Source organism: Gallus gallus, chromosome 10 (genome assembly GCF_016699485.2).
Source record: "Gallus gallus isolate bGalGal1 chromosome 10, bGalGal1.mat.broiler.GRCg7b, whole genome shotgun sequence".
Lineage (NCBI taxonomy): Eukaryota > Metazoa > Chordata > Aves > Galliformes > Phasianidae > Gallus > Gallus gallus.
In genome coordinates, this window is record NC_052541.1 from 15186740 (window position 1) to 15208818 (window position 22079).

The window sequence follows — 22079 nt, forward strand, 5'->3', positions numbered from 1 at the left end:
TGAACCAAAGTGCTCACGGCCTTCTTATTTCATCTCATTCATCACAAAAGTTTTGTACAACCTTTTTACAGGTGTCAGACCCCCAGTAAATACAATGGCTCACCAATAAAGGATGGTGCCTCCCTCTGTCAGGAGGACTGTAGCATCACTGGTATTTAAGAGGTGGTACTTCTGATATGATGCTTATTTAAAATTTGTAAAAGAAAAAAAAAAAAGATGTAATAAATCTATGCATTCTTTCTAAGCAGCCATTGAAAGTCTGAATGCTCTTCCCCTTTCCAAAAGCATCAGGCGTTTAATGTTTGCTAAGTTGTTTTTACATGAATTAGGGCGTTTGAATGAAGCACTGTCAGTTACAAAATCACGCTGTTGTCTCCAGCTAATTTTGTGTTAGCGGCTCTTTTAAACTGCTAAATCTAGTTTTTAGTGTATGATGATTTTGTTTTGTGATGGTGTAAAACAGCTGCTACTCTTCTGATGAGTTGCCTATTTTCCATTTTATGTCTCTGCAAGATGTTGAGTTTCATCATGGCCCTGTCTGACAGGCAGCTGAGAAGAACCTTAAAAAAAAAAAAAAAACAACCAAAATTACACCAAAAAGCAAAGATCCCTCAGCCTGGGACTTCAGCCATCCTCATGGCCAGACTTCAGAATGATTGGTCTTCCTTCCTTCCCTCTCAGTTTTAACCCTGAGGTCATGAGGGCTCTTCTGAACTTCTTGGGCAGCAAGCTCTTCTCGTCATCACATTGTAGCTGCTTGTGACAGTCAGGGGATGGAAGCAAGAATCAGACTGCCCACGAGTCCGTACCCCCCACTTCTGAGCATCTCCCTTAAGGCTTATTTCTATTGCCTTTCTGCGAGGTATCTTGCACTTAATGCTTACCAGAAGTGCTCATGGGGTGTTCTGTATGATGCCCTGTAGCTACATTGCTACAACTTTCCCATAGACCCTTCTTTATTCAGTGGCATAAGACCGAACAATTATCTTTGGTCTCTCTTGTCTCCTGTATCCTCAGGGCTGGCATTTGTTCCATGTGCAGAAAAGCAAGACGATGACAAAGCATGAAAGCAGTGCTCAAGGAGCTCCTCAAAGAGATGAAGACTGAGATCTTACCGATAATATGCCACACCCCATAAAAGGATCTTAGATATGGACAGACGAACTGGGAGCATCTTGCCTCCCTGATTCTTCCTTCCCTTTGTCCTCACACCCCTCCCCAGAACAGCACTCAGGCTTTCTCAAAAGCTGTGCAACCCATTGAACAGGAGTGGTCCTAACTATTATGGAGATCTTAAACTGCCAAATTGATACAAGCTAAAATTGATTGCCTGTGAAAGCTTGTGAAATGAAGTGCTAGAAAGTGCATAGAGAGAAACAGGGAAAGAGTGCTAAGGAATTTGCTGCTTTATGCTTCTTTTTTTTCCCTACTTTTCCTTTGCATGCAACACCATCATTATCTTTCCAAACCATCTTGCCTTAATGAGTTCTGCATCTCCCTCTCTCAATAATCATTGGACTGTTTCTCCTGGTATTTCCAACATAAAAGGTATTCTCAGTTTGTCTTCTAATTTGCCTGTTGCCGTGTCACTGCTGAAGAACTGCACAAGTGATTCAAAGTCAAATCCAGAGGGAAAATTGATGATGTGGACAGTATGACATTTAATCCCCCCTCAAGCTAAAAACCCTTTTTAGCTTTATAAATCTAAAAATCCTCCCTGAGCCTGTTTCATTCTATTCTGCATTGGTTTTATTAGCACCCTCATCACCAGAGCATCTGAACACCTTCGAGTAGTACATTAAGCAACGTGACTAACATCTGTCACATACAGTTTTCTCGCTCTCTCAGCATCCTTAAAATGAATTTAGTGCTTGTGTTGGATCGATAGCGCTGGAGACAGATGGTCTCTGTTCAGCCCCAGCAGGGGCACAGCATGAGGGAGACCCCTGGATGGACCCCCAGCCTGCTGCCCTTCTGCCATCACACCCTTTTTTGGTCCAAATTTGGACCAAATTTACTCTGAGCAGGACAGAGAAGTCAGAGCAATGCTGGGAAGTCAGATGAGGCACTCAGTGGTAAATTTCTGCTGCTGGGAGCCTTCAACAGAGACAGCAGTTTGAGCCACTTGAACTCATGTCAGTACAGGTCCTTTGTTGGGTAGGGCGGTAGTTCTATCCTATGGAGCAAAATCTAAGCATCCTGAGGCACTGTAATTTCAAGCAATATGTTTTCTTAATGGGCCAAGTATGCTTTACCTAATTTTGCTTTGAGTGCATGGGATTGTTATTGCTCAGTGGCCTCACGCAGGTGTTTAAGCAGATCTGTGGTGTGATTTTTCAATAGTGGCATAGGGTTTTATTGACTGTTACCTAAAGAGTAACTTCAGAGTAAATGAGCATTTGCAGCCAATTGTGATGGATGCACGTGGGGCTATGGCAGAAAACTCATGAGCTGGTGACCTCTGTCACAGCCTGTTGTGTTTTGGGTAAGAGTATAACGTAACTGGAAAAGGACTCTGTTTTTCATACAGTAAGAAGAATTGGGAGAATTTATTTATGTTTCCCCGGAAAACTGTTGGCTTTTCAGTTCTGATAACGTGAAGGTGTTGAGGAAAAATCTAGGTAAATAAAATTCTGATGTTTGTGAGGATACTGGGGTATGGGGTATATTTTGGTTTATGAATATGCCTTGCATGGCTGACTAGGGGACTCTGTGTGATAATTGAGATTACAGCAGTTTTGAAGCATGATAGAACTCTGATCCAATGCAAAACTTTGCCTTGTTCAATGCCCCATCCTTGCAGATATTGAAGGTCAGGCTGGGCTGCTCTCTGAGCAACCTGGCTGAGCTGCAGATGTCCCTGTTCACTGCAGGGAAGTTTGACTAGGTGACCTCTAAGGGTCCCTTCCAACTCAAATGCTTCTATGATTCTATAAAACTCAGAGGAGTAATAATCTTAACTTCTCACTGTTCCCTCCTATCCACAAAAAGCCAACTGAGGCTGGTTGGAAACCCAGCCCCTCCAGCAAGACTCAGTCAAGGCACAGTCTGAAGCTCTTCTCTGTACAAAACCCTAGATTGTGCTACAGACCTAGCAGTAGTGGAAATATGAGATATCTGATCAAGAAAGAGAAATACATCTATTTCAGAATACATAATCCTACCACATATGTGAAGTAGTTTAACCATTAGCAAGTTGTCAAGCGTTATTGAATGGAGTTAAACTCTTTATTTCTGTGCAGGATCAATTCTGTTCCCCCCCCCCCCCCCTCTTTCTTCCCTTCCCAGTACAGTGAGCTTTTATACGATACACATTGCAGCGCCTGGGGCAGATGACACTTGCCAAGGGGCTTGATGATCAATTCTGATACAAATCTGACATGAAAAGTCTGGAGAGAATCTGGATCAGATGATCAATGGAAGACAGAAATCCACATTTAATGCTGTGCTGCTCCTAGATGTCTATGCCTGTCTCAAACTGAGATCCAAAAGCAAGCACAATCCACAAAGACAACATATGGACGGGTACATGGACAGAGGTGTGAGGATGGCATTTCACATGCCCTTTCTGAAATGAATATCGTGGAAGTATTACATGTAGGACTGACAGCCCGTCAGGTTTAAGTATGAAATTAATCATAAAAACATGGATCAGAGAAATGCTAGTGATCACTTTACCACCAAGTCTGTGCTACAGAGTCCATGGGCAGCAAATAGTTTCCATTTTGTTTTTATTTCTGTAAGAATCTGTTAGATTTCTGTCTCTGATTCAAAGATGAAAGAGAGACCTATAACCAGCCTCAGTCCTTGGAGCCATGCCTTCATTTACCACCAGTCGGCTTTGCCCCTCTCCCTATTTCTCCCCAGGCCTGGCTGCATCTGAGTACTCATAAACGCACTTTATTATTTCTCCCCTCACAGTTGCTTTTTTCTTCCCACACCTGCCAACATTAGCTCCTTCCCTTGAAGCGTGCTGCCGTACAGTCTAATGCATGTGATCTTCATGCCAAGATGCTATTTAATTTCCCAACAAAGTTCTTTTGGCGTGGAATGAGCAGTAAGAGCACCAGAGGGGAGGCATAGATGGAGTGGGAAGGGAAACGAGAAGGAAGAAGGACTCCAACGTACGTTGCCTCTGGCTTCAACCATGAGTGGTTTCAGCAAGTGGCTGGGGAGCAGCGTGGGTGGGATGGTGGTGGCAACAGGGGGTTCGTGGATGGCAGGTTGCTGAATCAGGAACCCTGACACTTGTGAAGTACTCTGTCAGGAACATTAAGTATCCAAAAGTGATAAAGCTTCAATTTGCTAGTCCATTAGACTAATTACTGCAATAATTAAGTAACTACTTGATTAGAACTAATGGGTACCTAATTATCCAGGAGAAAAGTATCAGGTGGCAATTATCAGGTGGCAATTAATAGACTGGAGTTAATGTCTTAGCACTGTCTTTGTATGAATTCATAAGCAAGGTAAAGAAAACAAACAATAACTTATTAATATTTATTGGTGCCACAGTGTTTTTCAGCTTGTTTCATTTACACAGAACCAATTAGTGAAAAGACAGTTATTGTTGCAAAGACGTAAAGTGACTGAAGCAGGAGTTTGATTTTAAAGGAACAGGATCACATTAGCACTTATAAGCAAAGACAAATGGATATCAGCCAGGGACTTGGTTCTGGTGCTGCTAATTCATCAACAGAAGAAATCAGAGTAATTGAGCTCAGTATTAATAATGAAAGACGCAGGAAGGCAGCTCCGGTCTTAATGGGGTTCACTTTGATATTGGCCCCTCCCTGGGTCTTCATCAGCATTTTCTACAACGCATGGAAAACAGAGAAAGCACCTTCCTGAATGAGTGGGAGCATCCTGTGGGCATGGGTGGGAGACACCATAATAACATCTTCCAGATCAATGCCGCAAGCTCTCTGAAGGAGACAGCTTTCCTGGGCAGAAAATGCCTGGTTGCAAAGTTGCTACAGATGCAGTTTCCATGATGAAGGCAGTGGAACTGAATTCTTGCCTGTCTGCTGGTTAACCTGTGTAAAGAAACCATGGGGACGTTCCCATTGCCACTATTTCTCCTTAGCTTAGCACCCATCTGAAACACTGCTGGTAGTTTGTGTGAGAGAGGTCCAAAGCCAAATTGAACCTACTTTAGAGCTCAGATGCTTTGAGTGTATCTTTATAGTTGCTGTTTTCTTTTGTTGGCCATGCAAATGGCCAGCTTCTCAGGTGATGTACGTTGATGTCCTTTCTTGGATGTCAACACAACAGTAGTGATTTACGTGGAATCAAACTATGACCTAGGATCTACATTTCCCACTCTCCTAATTCAAGAGGCCTTAAATTTCCCAACAGAAAAATGAGAAATCACAGGGAATTCCTTCCTGTGTATTTTTATGGCCATAAATGATCATTGTTCTTCTTAAATGAGCTTCAGACCAAAACTATTGCGCGTGCAAAGGATCTCCTTGTCTCTCTGCGGGAGAGCTCATATTAGCAATAATTACTCTCATGAGTAAGAATTTCTACACTGTGATATACAGTGAGTTGGCAACTGCTGTTAGAGCACAGAATGAAGCCTGGGTTCGCTCATAAACTTTAATCCTTTAAAATTTAACTGTTAGCAAATGAAAGACCAAATTATCAGATGGATTTATGTCAGCGCAGTGAGACGGAGCTCTGCAAAGCTCCGCTTTGTGGGGGCTGAGGATCTGGCCCTTGCAATAGCTGTTCTCCCCCCTCTATCCTTTTCTCCGTGGTATAAATAAATGAAAGGTGTCCTAATCATATTTTAGACTGTGTGCAGAGTCACATGCTAAACCATAATGTCTCTGTATTAGAACATGAGGAATGATAAATGGAGATAAATCTAAAATTTATAGAACATGAACATTTGCATAAACTGCAATATCCAAACATATAGGCTGTTAAGTAACAATTGTCACAAAGGGCATAAAAAATTCAACTTTGTTTCATAAAAAGATCTCAAATTCCTAACATGATTAAGATAATATATCATTTGTTCCTATCTTATTAAAGGCGTAATTGTTGTTAGACACAGAAGTGGCATTAAGTCTAATCTGGCTTTATATATGTACAAATAGAAGGGGAGGTGAATGTGAAAATTGATGCTTTTGGTGATCCATAGGCATTTTATTAATGTTTGAATAATAACTGCCTGGAGGGCCTGTTATAAATTAAAGGGACGAATTGAGATATAAATTTTTATGAGGACTAGTTATACATTTCCATTATGTGTTTAAAAATGAAGGAATTACTGTGAACACAGCAGAACTCACATTTATTTGAGGTGATTTGGATGGAAGGGAAGGTGCACTGAAGGAAGCTGCATGCTGGCTGTAAGAAAGATGTATCTGTCCCTTTGAAGAGATATATCATATGTCATGCATGAACTCGGTTCTACAGGAGACTTTTCTCTGCAGCTGATTTCGCATGATTATTTATTTGACAACAGCAAGTGATGATATAGCAATGAGTTTAGGCCACTTAGAGAAGAATGCTTATTCCTAAATCACAGAGGAGTTCCCCAAACCCAACTATTGTCAAACCAGAGTTAATCTAATAGAGGAACCCAGTAATCTCTCTGGCACTTATTTCTCATTATTCCTCCTGTCTGGATATACACATCTTCATTTGCAGTGCATCCACCGGCCCTGCCGTGTATCTCAGAGCTTCCTCCTGCCCGTTGTTGTGGCTGTTTGCAGGAGCTCAGCTCTCATTGCTGGGTGGGCACCGTATTCCCTTTGCTATCCACCAGAGCAGATATCCTGTAAGATCCACAGTTAGTCCCATCGATGTGCTTTTCCCATGACATGGAGGGTGAAGATAACCCAGTATCTTCAACGAAGCAGGCACTTTGGCCTGAGAATACATCTTTTCATGACAGAGAGGGTGCATTATCCCAGTACTTAGGCAATCACTGACTGTATAGGGGAACTCTTTTCCACTTCCTTGTTTATTGCTGCTGACCCCTGAAGGCGAAGCCTTTTAGATCAAATTCTTCAGGTTATTTTGTATTTAACCTTTATTTAAAGCCTTTATTTTTCTTGATTTCGGTAGATGCAAGAAAACTGATATCCCAGAGGTCCTGACCTATTTTCTCTGTGCGGCAGTTCGTTGTCTATAAAACAAGGAGACTCAAACAAGTGGTTTGAGGAGGAAAGTGTTCATTGGTGTGATGCTGAGAGATGACAACGTAATGCCATCTGCAGATACGCCGGACCAACACAGCAGCTGTGCTACTGCATTCTGGTGGTGTTTTATGGCAAGACACACAGCACAGCGGTCTTCCATTCTGCTGTCTTTCATGTAAATGAATTAATTTGCAATTTTTTGTTGTTGCTTCTCCCAAGCACCACTCTAATCAAGCTCACGAGGATTAGGCAAGTACTTCCTGTTTGGACTAGGCCTGATTCCTTGTGAAATACGTTTAGCTGGTGCTCTTGGCTTGCAAAGGGCCCAAAATCTTAAAGAAATTGATAAAACATTGAGACTTAGCTCAGCTTCGGTTCTCAACTTTGAAGCATCACTCTTGGCTCCACCAATCAGGGAGATCACTGTGTACACTCAGAGAACAGTGGCTGGGTGTACTTTGATCTACAAGCAACATTTATTTTTTCCCCCAGGTGAGAATGAGAAAAACGACAAAATGTCTTCATGGTTCTCATTAAAGGTCCTACCTTTAGCAGCCCTTTGAATCTGGATCAGCTCCCCAGGTAGATTACTCCCCATGTAGATCACTCTGTAACCTCACTTTGTGATAGTAAGAGGAATGATCCACTTATTTCCTTGTTTCTTGATGCACTTGGTTCAGCTTTCCAGGACTTCGTTTCTTTTCTTGCAGTCTTAAAATTTGCAACCCTTCGAATCAAGTTCAAGTGTGCCTTTCCTTCAAGGATAGAACCATGCTTGCAGCTATCATCGAGTAAGTACCCGCATAATGAAGTTTTCTCATAACTTCATACAACCGACCTGATTATGTGGGATCTGTTTTTGAAAACACCTTCTGACTAGCAACAAAGCAACAAAGACTCTTCTCCAGTCCGTGAATAATTAGACAAAAGAATCCCACTCTTTCCCCAAACTATATTTTTTTCCCTGTGTGTTATTCAAAGGACAAATTCACAAGAGTTTCTTCAGGCAAGGTGCAGGGGAACATTATAGAGAGTAAGTTCTATGACAGAATTAGCAAATGTATTAAGTACAGTGCCAATCTGGTATAGCAGAAATGACTAAATACCCATCAGGGCCTGTCACTCGTCAAGAAGTGAAATCTTAGACCCATTTAAGTCAATGACAAATGTTCACAGAATCTGGCTGCAAGTTAATAAATGTTTGGAGCCTGTATAACTCAGACTCTGATATTTGTCAAATTAATTATTTGATTGATCTTATTGTCTGTCAAAAAATTCTTTGTGGAGTTGGAATGCTTTGTGTTTTACTATCTATTATTTTGATGAAGAAAACCTCATACAAGAATGGGGATATATCATTGCAAGTTTTATGCTGGGTCACAGACAGTTATTATACATAATATGAAATCATGTAGCTAAATATGGAATTGTAAAATGTTCAAAATGGACCACGGCTGGGGTTGTATCTTCTGCCTCCTTTTGGTCATTTCTTGGTTTGGGAGTGCTTTAACATTCAATCTGAACTTTCTTTTACCATATTCTTCTCACTAGGCTACATATACACAAAATGAAAGAAAATAACTCCACACGTACACCAATTCCTTCAGCTTACCCTTGCCTCTAACACAAAACACAGGATTTCAAGACTATATACATCAGGTGTTTTCAGCAAAGTAGCAGCAGCAGCAGCAAATCATAGACATTTGTCATTCCTTGGAGCTGTCTGACAGTTCTGACAATTCATTAGGCTGGGCTGAAAAGAGGTTTAGAAAGCAAAGGAAGGATCACAGGTAGTGGAGTTGCTTTTGCATGATCCAGTAATAGCTGATTTGTATCATTTTTGGTGATGGATACACTGTTCAGATTAAACTCAGCTGAATTTTTTGCCCTTATTCTCTTTTTCTCCTCCACAAGGAGCTTCTGGGCACATTAGTCTAGATTTAGACCTCAATTTATTCCAAGAAGTAGATGCCAAGGAAATTCTTCCCGGTAACTACTGATATTTGTGGCTTATGAGAAGTGCAGCGAGTTTTGCTATTCGGTTTCTACCCGGCGAGGCTTTTCCTTTTCGTCATGTTTGAGGTATATTCCTCTGCACAGCTATTTCATGACATGTGTCATTCTTCAAAGTCAGAGTCATTCCCACCTGAATGTATGCAAACCAAACCTCTGTCTTTGTTCAGTGATAAGTGCCTCCATTATCCTGCTCTTTCCACTTACTGATTTGCTTTTGAGACTTGTACACAAGCAATTTTTTGACTTGAAGGCAAATCTGTTGCAATAACGCTGAATCTGCAGAATAGACCACCTGGAAAATATTTGATCTTCCGCTGGAAAACATTTTGCTTTTGCAGGTTGGTGGACTGTCTCAAATAACGCCACAATGTAAAATGTCTGGGTCAAATTTTGAGTTGACGAGGCAACGCTGTCTGACCAGAGTATCCTTGGGGTCAGGGAGATGATGGTCTCAGGGATCAGTGCTATCATGGAGCCTGCTTTGCCCTGTAGACAATGAATAGGTTTCCATCTTCATTCTATCTGTTTTATAGCTGCCGCAGAAGAAGCACTCTGAGATTGATCCTGACCCACTGCTGTTACATGTATGTCCTACAGGAGCAATGTTTGATCTTGATAACCATTGGAACGTACTCGTTTAAAGAACTGTAACATAGCCCCAAAGGAAGACCTTATAGATATAAACATATATATTTTTTTTTTCATATGGGAATTTTCCCAGAATCTCAAAGCCATTGGTAAAGTTGTAGCCAACGCTTACTTTTGCATTTTTCTTCAGCCCCTGTGATTCAAAATACCAACACCACCACCTGGAAATCCATCTCAGATGCCGCTCCTTCTTCAAGCAGAGTTTCCCACCTGTCTCAAACCAGGGGTTTTAGACAATCATGGAACTACCTGTGAATAATGCTGTGGTTCTGCTTCCTCCAGTGTGTCTTCATAGGCCTGATGTCAGCTTCTTTCTTGTGGAGACAAAGGTATTTCTGGCTCTGTGATCCCATGGGTAGGACTGCAAAGCGATTCATGGTGACACTTGTGGATGTCGGCTTATGTGTTGTGTTGCCTGTTTGTGCCTCCTTATTTGCTTGTAGGTTGTGTGATTTTAGCGGTTGGTCGTGAGTGCAGGCTGCACTTGTTGGTTTGTTACTCTGGAGTTATGTGTGTGGGCTGAACTGTTGGCATTAATTATTTTTAATAGTGAGTCAGACACTGAATTACAGGATCTTTTCCACGGATAGCAGAACAAACAAAGAAACAAATGGCCCTCCTCTCCCACCCCCAACATAAGTCACATTTTGTCTCCTCTGACCTCAACCAGCCCCTTAAATTTTGTATCAAACATTAGAAAGAAAGAGGTCAAAGTAAGAACCCTGTTGTAAAAATACAACACAGCCAACCCGTATATGAACTATGGGAACTTGTCATCTTATCATCCTAATTGAAGTCATTCTGCAATGTATGACAGTCCATCATATATTCTGCCAGTCAGTGTGTCATACATGATGTGTAACGAGAGAGCTCATAAACCCAGAGGGGAAGCCCCTTCTCTTTTATTACTTTATTTGATCATTTTCATAAAAATTCCCCTTGCACAAAACAGAGGGCTGTGTTTATTAGCCACATTAAAGCTTTGTCCATTCATTTGACACTGTGATTTACACAGATTTACCCACAGAAAAAAAATCCCATTATTTCCAGCCTGGAGAGGTGTCTTTTTTTAATATTTTTGTTGTGTGATGAAATCTCTGTATTTAATGCCACAGGTGACGGCAAAGAAAGAGGAGGTTGTTGTCAGAAGCTCAGAAGTAAACAAAAGGTTTCTTTAGGTATAATTGACTCAGAGAAAGAAAACATTCCCAGTAAACACAGAAATATAAATAAATAAAGATGCTCTTCCCAAGAATTGAACCGTCTCAGCTGAACTTTTTTTTTTCCTATGTGCCTTCATTAAAAACAGCAGAATTTGGCAAAAATAAAAAAATAAAAAATAAAAAATCCCTCTGTGTTCAACTCATGAATGTTTCTAGAAAATATCAGCTTTCATACGCAAATATTCTTGAAGTGAAATTGGTGGCTTCCTTTGAACACAGCTAGCGCCTCAAATCCCATCTGCTTTTCCTACAACACGCCCACTCATTATCTAGCTTATTTGGCTTTATTTTATTTTTTTTTAAATGAACACAAATTAAGCTATTTAATCAAATATGTACATGATTACATGGCATTTTTGCATAAGAGTTATACACCCACGGAAATCATTAATCACAGATAACAACACTACGTTAAAATTAGACATTTTGCTTTCTTTCTTTGTGTGTATGTGCGTGTGCTTTTTAACACAATATCCTGCATAGCTCTAATTTCACCTCCACTCTCATTTGAATAAAGCAGGATTGTTTTACATCAAATTATTCATTTGTCTGTAGCTCTGATAATTAGTATTTATGTTTAGGCTTGATCTCAGAGGAATAATAACAGAGGACTTGAAAATAAAACTGGAATGGATCAGGTCTTTTTTTTTTGTTTCTTCCCCATTTTGCTTCCACAGAATGTCACCATGAATGTCCATTGGCAAACTGGATAAGAAGGAGTGTCACAGTGCAGGACAACCTAGAAAATGACAGGTATTTCCAGGCATAGCAATGATGAGATCAAATTCCCCTCAACCTGCCTTGTTTGCTGATCTTTTAATCAGATTCAACTTCACTGCAGCTACAGCACAAGGTTCCCTGACAATGTATGACAGCATGTGACAGAAAAATATTTTGATTTTGTTTTTTTGTTTTTTTGGTTTTTTTTTTTGACCATTTGATGCTATTTCAGATATATCTGAAGCCCTGGCAGCATCTGCTAAATCTACCGAACTGTTTTAGTGGAGGTTTTTATACTTGCATAATTGAACCAGAGGGTTTGGGGGTTGTGTTCATGTGCGTGTAGGGGAATCCAAACAGGAAAGCTGGGAAATGATCTAAACCCTTTGAGGTTAACGTGCCATGAAAGAGCATCAACGACCGAAGAGGACATTATTAAAAAGCAGCCAACCCAGCTCAAAAAGAACCACTGTGTGAAGCAAGAGCCTGCAGAACAACACCCAGGGCTGTTTGTGATCCCACTGGGATATGTATTTCATCCCCTGTCTTCATATCTCCAGATTTCCTCTGAACTGCTTCTGAGACGCGTTCTCGAAAAAGAAAAACACCAGCAACTACTGAATGCCTCTTATCAACCTTTTCCCCGCAATCTGTTTCGTATTCGTCTCACACCCTTGTTCTCGCAGTGTCTTGGGGAAATGCTCGGATCAAAGATAAGAGAGAACAAGGAAAGGAATGAAGCAAGAGGCAAACAACAAAACAAAACCACCCCCCACCCCCCCCCAAACTTTCTGACTAAACTTCTCTGCGAACCGTGTGCACGATTACAGCACTGTTAAAACTGCCTTCTTCTTCGCCAGTACTTAATTCCTGCTTTTAAAATCAGGCTCCCTTTGATCTTGAGGATTGAAATGATCTGGAAATGAAACAGCCATTGCTTTGCAGAAAATCTGGATAGGGTCCCAGGCATGGCTTTTACCTGGAAGGATTCCAAAATAGGATGAAATCTCTCCGGTTTCAGAACAAATTGCAAGATTTTTCTCTATGTCTAGGCCAACTGTGGAACTCCAGCCCTGACGTCTGCTAGTTCCCAAAGCGCAGATGTAATAACCTCTAAGGTAAACTGTGGGCCCTATTCCTCCATTTTCTCCCCTCTGCCTCTCCTTCAAGGATCAAATGTTTGGAGAATTTTATTAAAACAAAGACTTAAATTTCTGAGCAAACTTAAGTTGAGGAGACAGTTGCTTATAACCTGGGCTAGGTTCAGCCACAGGAGGGTTGGGCAGGACAGAGGACCAGGAGCATCTGTAACATCTGGATCTTGTTGCATGCGAAGAAATATCTGCCTGGCTTTGCACAACCTGATCCCAGAGCCAAAAGGGCTGAGAAATGTGGTTAAGAGACGATGAAGCTCACTTTGCCCTACCAAATAAGTCCCACTGAGAAAGTAAGCACATCAATATTTCTTTGAGTGTTTTTCTTCTAGTTCATATATTTCCATATGCTGCATGAATATTTCTTTTATTGGGGATTGCAAGTCCATCTGGTAGTTGTATTGGGAAGGCTTGAGCTGACAGATCCCTACTCTGTGCTCTGTTACAGAGATTTGGACTGCTCTTATAGGAATCATAGAATCACAGAATCATTAAGGTTGGGAAGACCAATAAGATCCTCTAGTCCAACCATCAACCCATGCCTGTGACTGCTCTAGACCATGTCTCTCAGTGCCACATGTCCGCAGTTCTTGAACACCTCCAGGGACGGTGACTCCACCACCTCCCTGGGCAGCCTGTGCCAATGCATCTCTTTCTGAGAAGTTTTTCCTAACATCCAACCTGAGAACAGTTGTTGATCAGGTACAGACAACTAGTCATCAACTATCCTTTTAGTTAGAACTTCCCAAAGAAATGCAGGCTTTTAAGTTACTTACTATTGCTATGTTCCCACCGTGTCGTTTTTTTTTTAGGTTATTGTATCTGAAGGACAGCAGTCAGCAAGAAAGAAACCTCTCTCTCTGTATGTAGTTCTCAGTGCACCAACTCTGACCTGGGAATCATAAAGGAGAAAGGATGCCTGAACATCAGTACTAAGCAGAAAATGTGCTGAGATGTCACAGTTTGCCAAGACAACGAGAATCACTTTCCCTTGTATGTATTATTACAGAACAGGGGAATAATTATCTGCTTTCATACAAGCTTTTTCCTTCTGCATGATTAACTTCACTGATATCAATAGAGAGTGTGATGACTCTGAAATGACAGCTCCTGGTAGCACGTTCTGGGATTAGCACAAACAGGTTGTCACTGTACCCCTGTTAGGAACAGTCAGTCTTGTCATGCTGAGTGCAGGACAGAAAAGCCAGGCTGGGACCAGGCATCTGCCACCACCATGTCTGTTTTCATGGGTGGCTCTCAGTTTGGGATATAGGGCTGGCTACTTCAATGGGGCACAAGGGCCTTCATGCAGACCCGCAGGATGGCAGCGGAGAAGCTTCCAGATCCAAATCACCTGGTCATCCTTGTGCTAAGGGATGAGTTGCAGCCTAAAATCTGCATTCTTCAGCTCATGGAATGGTTGAATGGAGAGGAAGGTCAGAGATGCGAGAGAGCAAGTCGAGGTATTAGTATGAAACAACCAACCTATCCTTTTACTAAAGTTGTAAAAGAATCTGTCATAGGTCTCCTGTGGAAATTAATCAGTGTATGGAAAACTGGATAACAACTATGGGGACAACAGGAATGTGCCTATAAATTAAAAGAAGCTATTGTGAGCATGCAGAGCTATCTGGGGAAGGCACTGGGGCAGGATAGCAGTGCTCAGTGGAGCTAGGACAGGGTCCACATAAAGGGATTCTTCAGTAAAGTCCATACTTTGTCAATGTCAAGATACACGGGAACTGTAAAACAAAGCAAACTGTGTGCATGGAATGAAAATAGAAATTTAGTCCATCATCGTGTGCCTTTGAAAACGTCATAATCCTTTTAAAAAGATGACAAAATATCTGTGTATTTTTTAAGAAACGTAGCAGGTGAAAGGATTCATTCTCAAAAATCCATGAAGTGTACAGTGATGAGTTATTGAGGATTGGGGGGGAGGGTGTTTTTGTAATTCTGTAGGCATCTCAGTCCTCTGGTGAAATGATGTATGGGGCAATCGTCTGGTAGGGGCTGATGGGATGTAAATGAAACTAATTAAGGAAATGTCAAACATAATTAATAAAACAGGTTTAAGTTGCAAAAGCACTGTCAGCTGAATGAATGGGGAAGAGTGTGGCATTCCCATTGTTGTGGGGCTTGCTTGCTTATTTATATATTTATTTATTTATTCCTCGCTCACCCCCTTGGCCTCCCACTAGCTCTGCAGTTGCATCATTCAATTAGATCTCAGAAAGCTCTTGCTAGACGCTTGCATTTCCTCCTTGCCCCCCTTCTGAGCTGGGGTCCCATAGAATAGGAGGAATATAAATTTGCCCTGTCGATTTGCAGCCTGGGAAGAAGAAGAAAAAAATTAATTGCTAACTCCTCATCTTCCCTAAGTACTACAGGACATTAACATAACCAATTTGCTTGAACTCCTCACTGGCTGCTTAATAGAGCATCTGACCAGCTGATAAGACCTGGGTGCTGCTGCCTATGATACCTTGTTATTAGCATTTTCATAATATTCAGATATTACAGCCCCATGATTCACTAGCCTCCATTCATTATTGATAAGTACAAAAAATAAATAAAAAGGGTTTATAAATTGCAAAAGGGGGTGAGCGACCTATAATTATGGCAAGCAAATTAGGGTGCATGGTAGAGTCAGTTACATTTGCCTAGGAGTAATGATGCTCAAGAACTTTTTCTCCCCAGGGACCAGAAAAATAATGGATTCCCTGGCAGCTGCAGATGGGCTAGGAAAGGCTGTCATCCAGGACACTGTTTATATAAGTTAGGCTGAGCATATGGCTCTGCGTCCTGCCTGTAGCCATCTCCAGATAATGCCATTTCAATGACATTAAATAAATACATAAATAAAAATAACTGGGCAGTGGTGGTGGTGGTGAAGGGATACGAGGAGGAGAAAAAAACAAACAGGTTCAAGAGGGTCCACAGCAAAGTTTCTACTGAGAGCATTCCCAGCAGCTCAGCAATCCCATAGGGGTGTTACCCATAAAGGCAGAGTCTGCCCAGCTGAATGACTGCAGAGAAAAAGATGAAATGCTATTTCTGCTAAAGCAAAACCTTTTCCATGTTCCAGTCTAAGACAGATGTATTTATACACCAAAGCTTTGTGCCTGAAATGATAGAAAACATGGTTGCAAGTAGGAGCTACTAGAAATAACCACTGGATACTTTATAATTTAGTCCCTGCGGTTTTATTTCCATTAATCCAATCAAAGGCCTTTTTTCTTTACTAATGAAACTGGAATGAAACACAAAAGGGAGGCTGACCTGTTAGCAGGTGACTGTTTCTTATAAGTTATTCATTAAAAACACCCCAACGCTCTGGTGCTGAAGGAGACCGTACCTATTTCTGTATAAATTAAACATAAGTGACTTGGTTGCAAGAAAAAAAAATGTTATTTCTCTTGGCTTCCAAACACCGTAGAGCACTTGGAGGAAACTGCACCCTTGCAGACATTTGCAGAGAATTATAGACTGAAGTTACATTCCAACTGCTCCTACTATTTTCTGTTCCAAGCAGCCCTAAACATCTACTGCAGGCATGGATGTTACCAATATTTTGCAGTCAATGTGCTTCAGGTAAGTTAGGAATGAGCCTCAGTTTGGCCTTTCTTGTGAGTGTTAGAGGAGGCTTAGGAGTAGAAGGGAAGAACTCTGGCAGAAAAAGCGCAGGTGGAAAGGCTTCTCCCTTCTTTTTTTCTTTGTTAAATTTAATTACATCATTACTGAAATTGCTTTTGGCATTGTGCTTTGATCTGCATCATTCAGTCCTTCTCTTGGGAACCTTGAAGAATGTCCCACTGGCAATACTTGAAAAAAACCCACTATCTGCAAGTGCTAACCTACCTACAAACTCTACTGTTCATTTTTGACTTTCCATGGATGTTCTCAGCATTTTTATGGGCCAGGATTACTAGCAAGTATCGCCTGTGGACAGCATTCTTATCAGAATATAAATTTCTTGAGAACTTTCCTGTATCTTATCCAAAAGGAAAAAATAAGAGAATTTATCAGAGCAATCTGCCAGTTTGCCAATCTGCATTCCTCAGCAGCCTATCCTTACAGCCTGGTCCACTTTGATTATCCAAGAAAAGGCCCAAACTCAAGCTTATTCATTCTTACATGTTGAACTCTGGTGCAGTTTACACAGTGGACAGAAGCTCGGCAATGAACCTTACTTCTGCAGCAAGCAGAAAGAGAAGCTTTCTCCACCCAACATCCCCAGTCCTGTACAAGTTCAGGCCTGGGCCTGAGCCGTCCACCTTCAACACAAGCATCCATCTTAGAAAAGGATCCTCAGGCAACCTGTAGATGGTGGTTTTCCTTGAATCACATACAAACCCAAAGTGACACAGATTTGCATGTCTCTTCCTTTGTGTTTAAGCACAGCTTGTTGCTTTAGTGCTGTTGCATTTTGGCCAATATAAGCAGCATAGTACTTATCTGGAATATGTATCTTTTCTCCAAACCCTCAGAGTTTTAGGGTATTTTTGGGGGTGAAATATCATTCTTAAGAATAAATATAGTGTTTCCATGCATCTTGATCTAATCCATTAGTCCTTATAATTTATTGTTAACTGCTTCAATGTAGGAACCATGTCAGCTCTGAGTAAAGCATTTAAGCAGGCATCTGCTTTATATAAATTATAGGAAACTTGGTCACACAAGTTTTCAGAAAGAGATAAAGGTCTCTTACCAACATCTGTGGCTTTTGGGATAGCATTTTTTTTTTCCACTGTAAGAGGCTTTGGAGCTTGGAAACAGAGCAAATCTATGAGCTACCTGCAGCCTTGTTATTTACATTTGTATTTGGTATTGTGCTAATGGCTCCAAGGAAAGAGGGATGAGATTGACATGGGGGTTGGAAGCTAGAAAACACTTTATTAGTCTCAAATCAGCTCCTTGGAGGCTAAAGCCCTGATTAACTATAACTGGAGTGGATTGTCTTAATCTGACTGCTGTAGTATTTTATGTCTAGTCATTCAGGCTTATTTCTGTAAATACTTAGATAAGCTTGAATCAATTACTTCAGCGTCTCCCTTTGTCTCCTACCATCAGAAATGGTGTGGTATCATGATCTAAGCAGGAGAAGGGCAGGATCAGAGAAACGATACCTTGTTGCACACTGACCAAGGAAGACATATTCCAGCACAGGACATGGCTTCTTATACACAAATAGGGATGCTTCACGGTCTTTAATCAGGAGGGGCTGCAAAATCAATGTTATTTTGAATATTAGACTGTCCCAAAGCGTTTTCTCCCCTCCTTCTATCACCATTTCTAGCTTTTGACAGACTATGAGTTGTCTGAGAGGACAGCAGGATCTTGCTGATGATATGTAGCTAACCAAAGGTCTGATGTGCAGGTGCTTTTGTTGCCTTCTTGCTTGTCCTGCTCAGATTAATTTGGCTCATTCGTGAAGCTCTATGCACTGCACATTCCCTGACTGAAACCAAAAAATAGACCAGCAAAGCAAACTAATTGAAACATGGTACTCTGCATCTCACTTCAGCACCATCGCTCCACTCTAGAGCTGCACAGTTCAAAGTTAATAGACTGCAGTGTCAGGGATGCCACTCACTGGGGTGAAACGCAACACAATGGTGGGTAAGCCTGGTGAGTGGTTTTCGTCTTCCAAAGTAGCTTGGAGACACGACTTCACTCTCTTTAGTACCCCTGGATGCACAAAGGCATAGCTGTGAAGGTGATGGGATCGTATCAAACCTACCCAAGTGCGGAGCTTTGGTTTAATTTTTTTTATATCAGTGCCTGGTCTCAGCTCTAATTAACCTACTCCCCTATCAGTCCATTCCCTCCCCACATGCCGTCTTTTCCCCTTCCTCTCTGTGATCTCCATTTCACTGCAGAGATGGCCTGGCAAAGAGATATTATTCTATTTAGAAGCTGAGCACCTCACTAGGGGTGACAGGCCTGTTTTTAGGTCATTTATCTAATTGCTCTTTGCAGATAAGAATTAATTAGCCCGATTATTTTTCTTAGTTTTTGGATGGGTTCCCCACCTGGAGAGAAGAAATTCCTCCATGTCAGTGATTAATTGCTGAGCCAGAAGCTTACTGCCTTGCATTTGTAATAAATGCCGACTGGTTCTTTAGGTCACATTAGGAACCAGGCAGATTGTGGTTAAAATGCACAGGATAATAAAGCATTTGTACAAACAAGATCACTGCCATTAGATTTTGATTAAATATTTTAATTCATCTGGAGGTTGAAGGACCGCTGGAATCAAAAGGTTTAAGGATTTTTATTTTTTTTTTTTCCCAGTGCTTTGCAAGGAGAGCTGCCCTATAACCCTTTGATCTAAAACAGATGAACCTCATGGAAAGGCTTCAGTTCAGGATTTGGCACAGCTGGTTTGTCTCTTAAAGGCCTGAGTGCTCTAAGGGTCGCAAGTGTTCAGCCAGCTCAACTCAGTGGTGGTACCATTTTGTGTTCTAAAATGGAGCAGAAGCTTGGTTGAGCAAGGAGAGGAAAGGTTAGGATTTGTCTGTGAAATTATGGCACATTTATATCCAGCTGAATTTAATGCAGAAATAGTATTTTTCTTCTTTTCCTTTTTTTTTCTTTTTTTTTTCTTTCATTTTCTTCCATTTCCTTTTTCCTTTTTGATTTTTTCTTTTATTTCTTTTTTTTTCTCCTTTTTTTCTTTCTTCCTTTTCCTATTCCACTTCCTCTTCCTTTTCCTCCCCTCACCCCCCCCCCCAGCCTCCTTTCTTTCAGGTTTGGATCTTTCAGCTGAAAGAAAATAATGCCTATCTGCAAGAAATACTAAAGAAAAGCATCATGGCCTCAATTCACAACCTGGCCAACCTAGGACAGGCCTCTTTCCAGGATTATATAGCAAGTCAGACAATGTGATCTTTTGTGCCCTTAAAACCTGATTTCTGCCCTAGAAAGTTCATGGAAGAAAATGGGAGTCTTGCCATTTATTTCACTGCGCTCATGAACTGCTTGAAGCCCCTGATGGCCCAATAGGAGAAATTAATTGCTGTGTTTCTCTAACACAGCTGATCACAAAATTCATTGAGCTGCCTACTTCACAGTGATCACTACCACCTGAGAGACGAGGGCTGAAAGGGCAGAGCAATGAGGTAGTGTCATCCCTTGGTCTGACTCCTACCTCATAGCTGAGAGATGTTAGGAGGGCAGTACTGGGGCATCTGGCAGTGGATGCTTTCCCTGTGTCTGTTCTCCAGAAAAAAAAAAATAAATTTTCCTTATCCTTAAACACTTACACTGCCTTTAAGCTGAGGAGAAGTAAATTAGGGTCCCTGAGTGGAATTCATTGTAACTGAGTAGAGCTATTTTATGGGTTGTTGTTTGTTTGTCTTTTAATGGAAAGAGAGAAAAAAAAAAAAAAGAAAACCTGAAAACATGACAATTTCTCTCCTGATAAGCAAGCTGCAGACAGAAGGGGGAAACTGATATTTCTCTAATGTACAGGCACAATATTGCTTTGTAAAAAGAAGTAACTTTCTTTCTTACTCAACCACAGTGTTTTGAGAATACCATTCCCAACTGTGATTTACAGACAGAAAAATCTATGGCTACGCCAATGGATAACCAAAAATCAGTGCTTAACCATTGCTCTTACCTATAGCACTTCCAGCTATAGCATGTTATTTTGGCTTTGAGCCTCAAGTAAAGCCCAGCTGATATTTCTCATTAACGACAAAAAGATCAAATTCCCTTTTACCTTTTCTTTCACTAAATTGAGATTTCATTGTGGTCACCACAGCTGTATGCATTTCATAATCAGGTCTGTGAGAATACACACCCAATACAGAGGACCTAAGCATTTTTTCATGGATACTAAGGAGTCATGAATACCAAAGGTGAGTTCAGGGAGAGTTGAACTGATACTCTTCTTTTTTTTTTTTTTTTTTTTTTTTAAATTTGATTTTAAGTACTGGATCTTGTTATAACTAATATACTATGTAATAATTTGGAATAAAGACACCATCTCACCATGTCACTGGGAAGATATATTGCAACCTCTGTCTTTCGGATGTGGAAATGAGAGCTTAGTTCTTTCCCTAACTCTAAAAAATGTGTCACTGAAAAAACTTCACACAGAACCTTAGCAATGTCTGCTCTTGTTTTAAGCCCACACCAAGCTATTTAATTTAAGTAAGATTTACCTCCCCCACCTGCAGTGTCATTTCTGGCACTGAACATGAGGAAATTTAACAATATTGGGTGGCCTGAGTTATTATAATGAAAGATGGTTGCTAAGAAAAACTATGATGATAGCCAAGAAATTAATATTACAGAGATGAAAATCTTCGTATAGACCCAAAATAATAGATGTTCCATATCAATATATGACTAATCAGCACTCAAGGATTTATCTTTCAGATTACTGAACATGGTGGAGACATTTAATGCAATATGGTCTCTCTTCAGAGAGACACAGTATGTGACTAAATATCTCCAGTGAGTAATATTCACACTTACTCAAGTACTGTAAATATATCCCTGATAAATCTGGAGAGCGATTTCTTGTAAATTCTTGTTTAACACTGTAAGGAAGCTTAATAACTTTCCAATCTATCAACATGTTTTAATTTCCTACTGTGCAGTTTCTAACTGTAGCAGGGCATTTGACAGTGGAGACTCAAAACCAGCAGCAAATGGACTATCATGTATCATCTCTGTTAGAAGACCTTGGTATCAAATATGCAGCTGCCTTACTGTGTGAGTTTGGGCAGGAGGATTTTGAATGGGAATGTTTCATTGCAGCTATGCCCAATTGCACATGCAATATTTCATGTAAAATTAAGTGCACGTGCAATGTGTGGATTAAAAAGTAAAATAATAAAATGTCTTTGCTACTAATAAGGGGAAATATCTGAGAACCTGATGTGAAGCCAGGTAGCTACATCAGCAAAGTGACGTTATTTATACTTAGTCAAAATTTCTACAGCCCCCAGAGCAGACTGAACATAAATATTGATAAAAACCATGCCACACATAATAGCATCAATGTATTTTCAAATGGGATATAAGAATGTACATGTAATTTAGAGGGCTTGGAAAGGTGCAGATTGGTTTGTGTAGGTCAGACAGAGCCAGGGAATTTGGTCTTTTTAGGTCTGGTAGGAAACAAATGTCAAACTGATGATGCC

General features: G+C 40.8%; 1 long non-coding RNA gene across 50 annotated transcripts in view; it reads left to right on the top strand.

Moving 5' to 3' along the window:
- Positions 1–16668, top strand: part of LOC107054254 — a 95374-nt gene extending 78706 nt beyond the window's left edge. For 33 of the 50 annotated variants that reach the window (XR_005862624.1, XR_005862635.1, XR_006931041.1 and 30 more), the window contains 6 exons: positions 1018–7739; positions 7868–7948; positions 9952–10150; positions 11722–13211; positions 13367–13620; positions 13731–16668. This is a non-coding gene — a long non-coding RNA (uncharacterized LOC107054254). The remainder of the gene's footprint in view (positions 1–1017; positions 7740–7867; positions 7949–9951; positions 10151–11721; positions 13212–13366; positions 13621–13730) is intronic. The other 17 variants (XR_006931036.1, XR_006931031.1, XR_006931055.1 and 14 more) reach the window with 13 other exon arrangements.
- The last annotated feature ends 5411 nt before the right edge of the window (positions 16669–22079 follow it).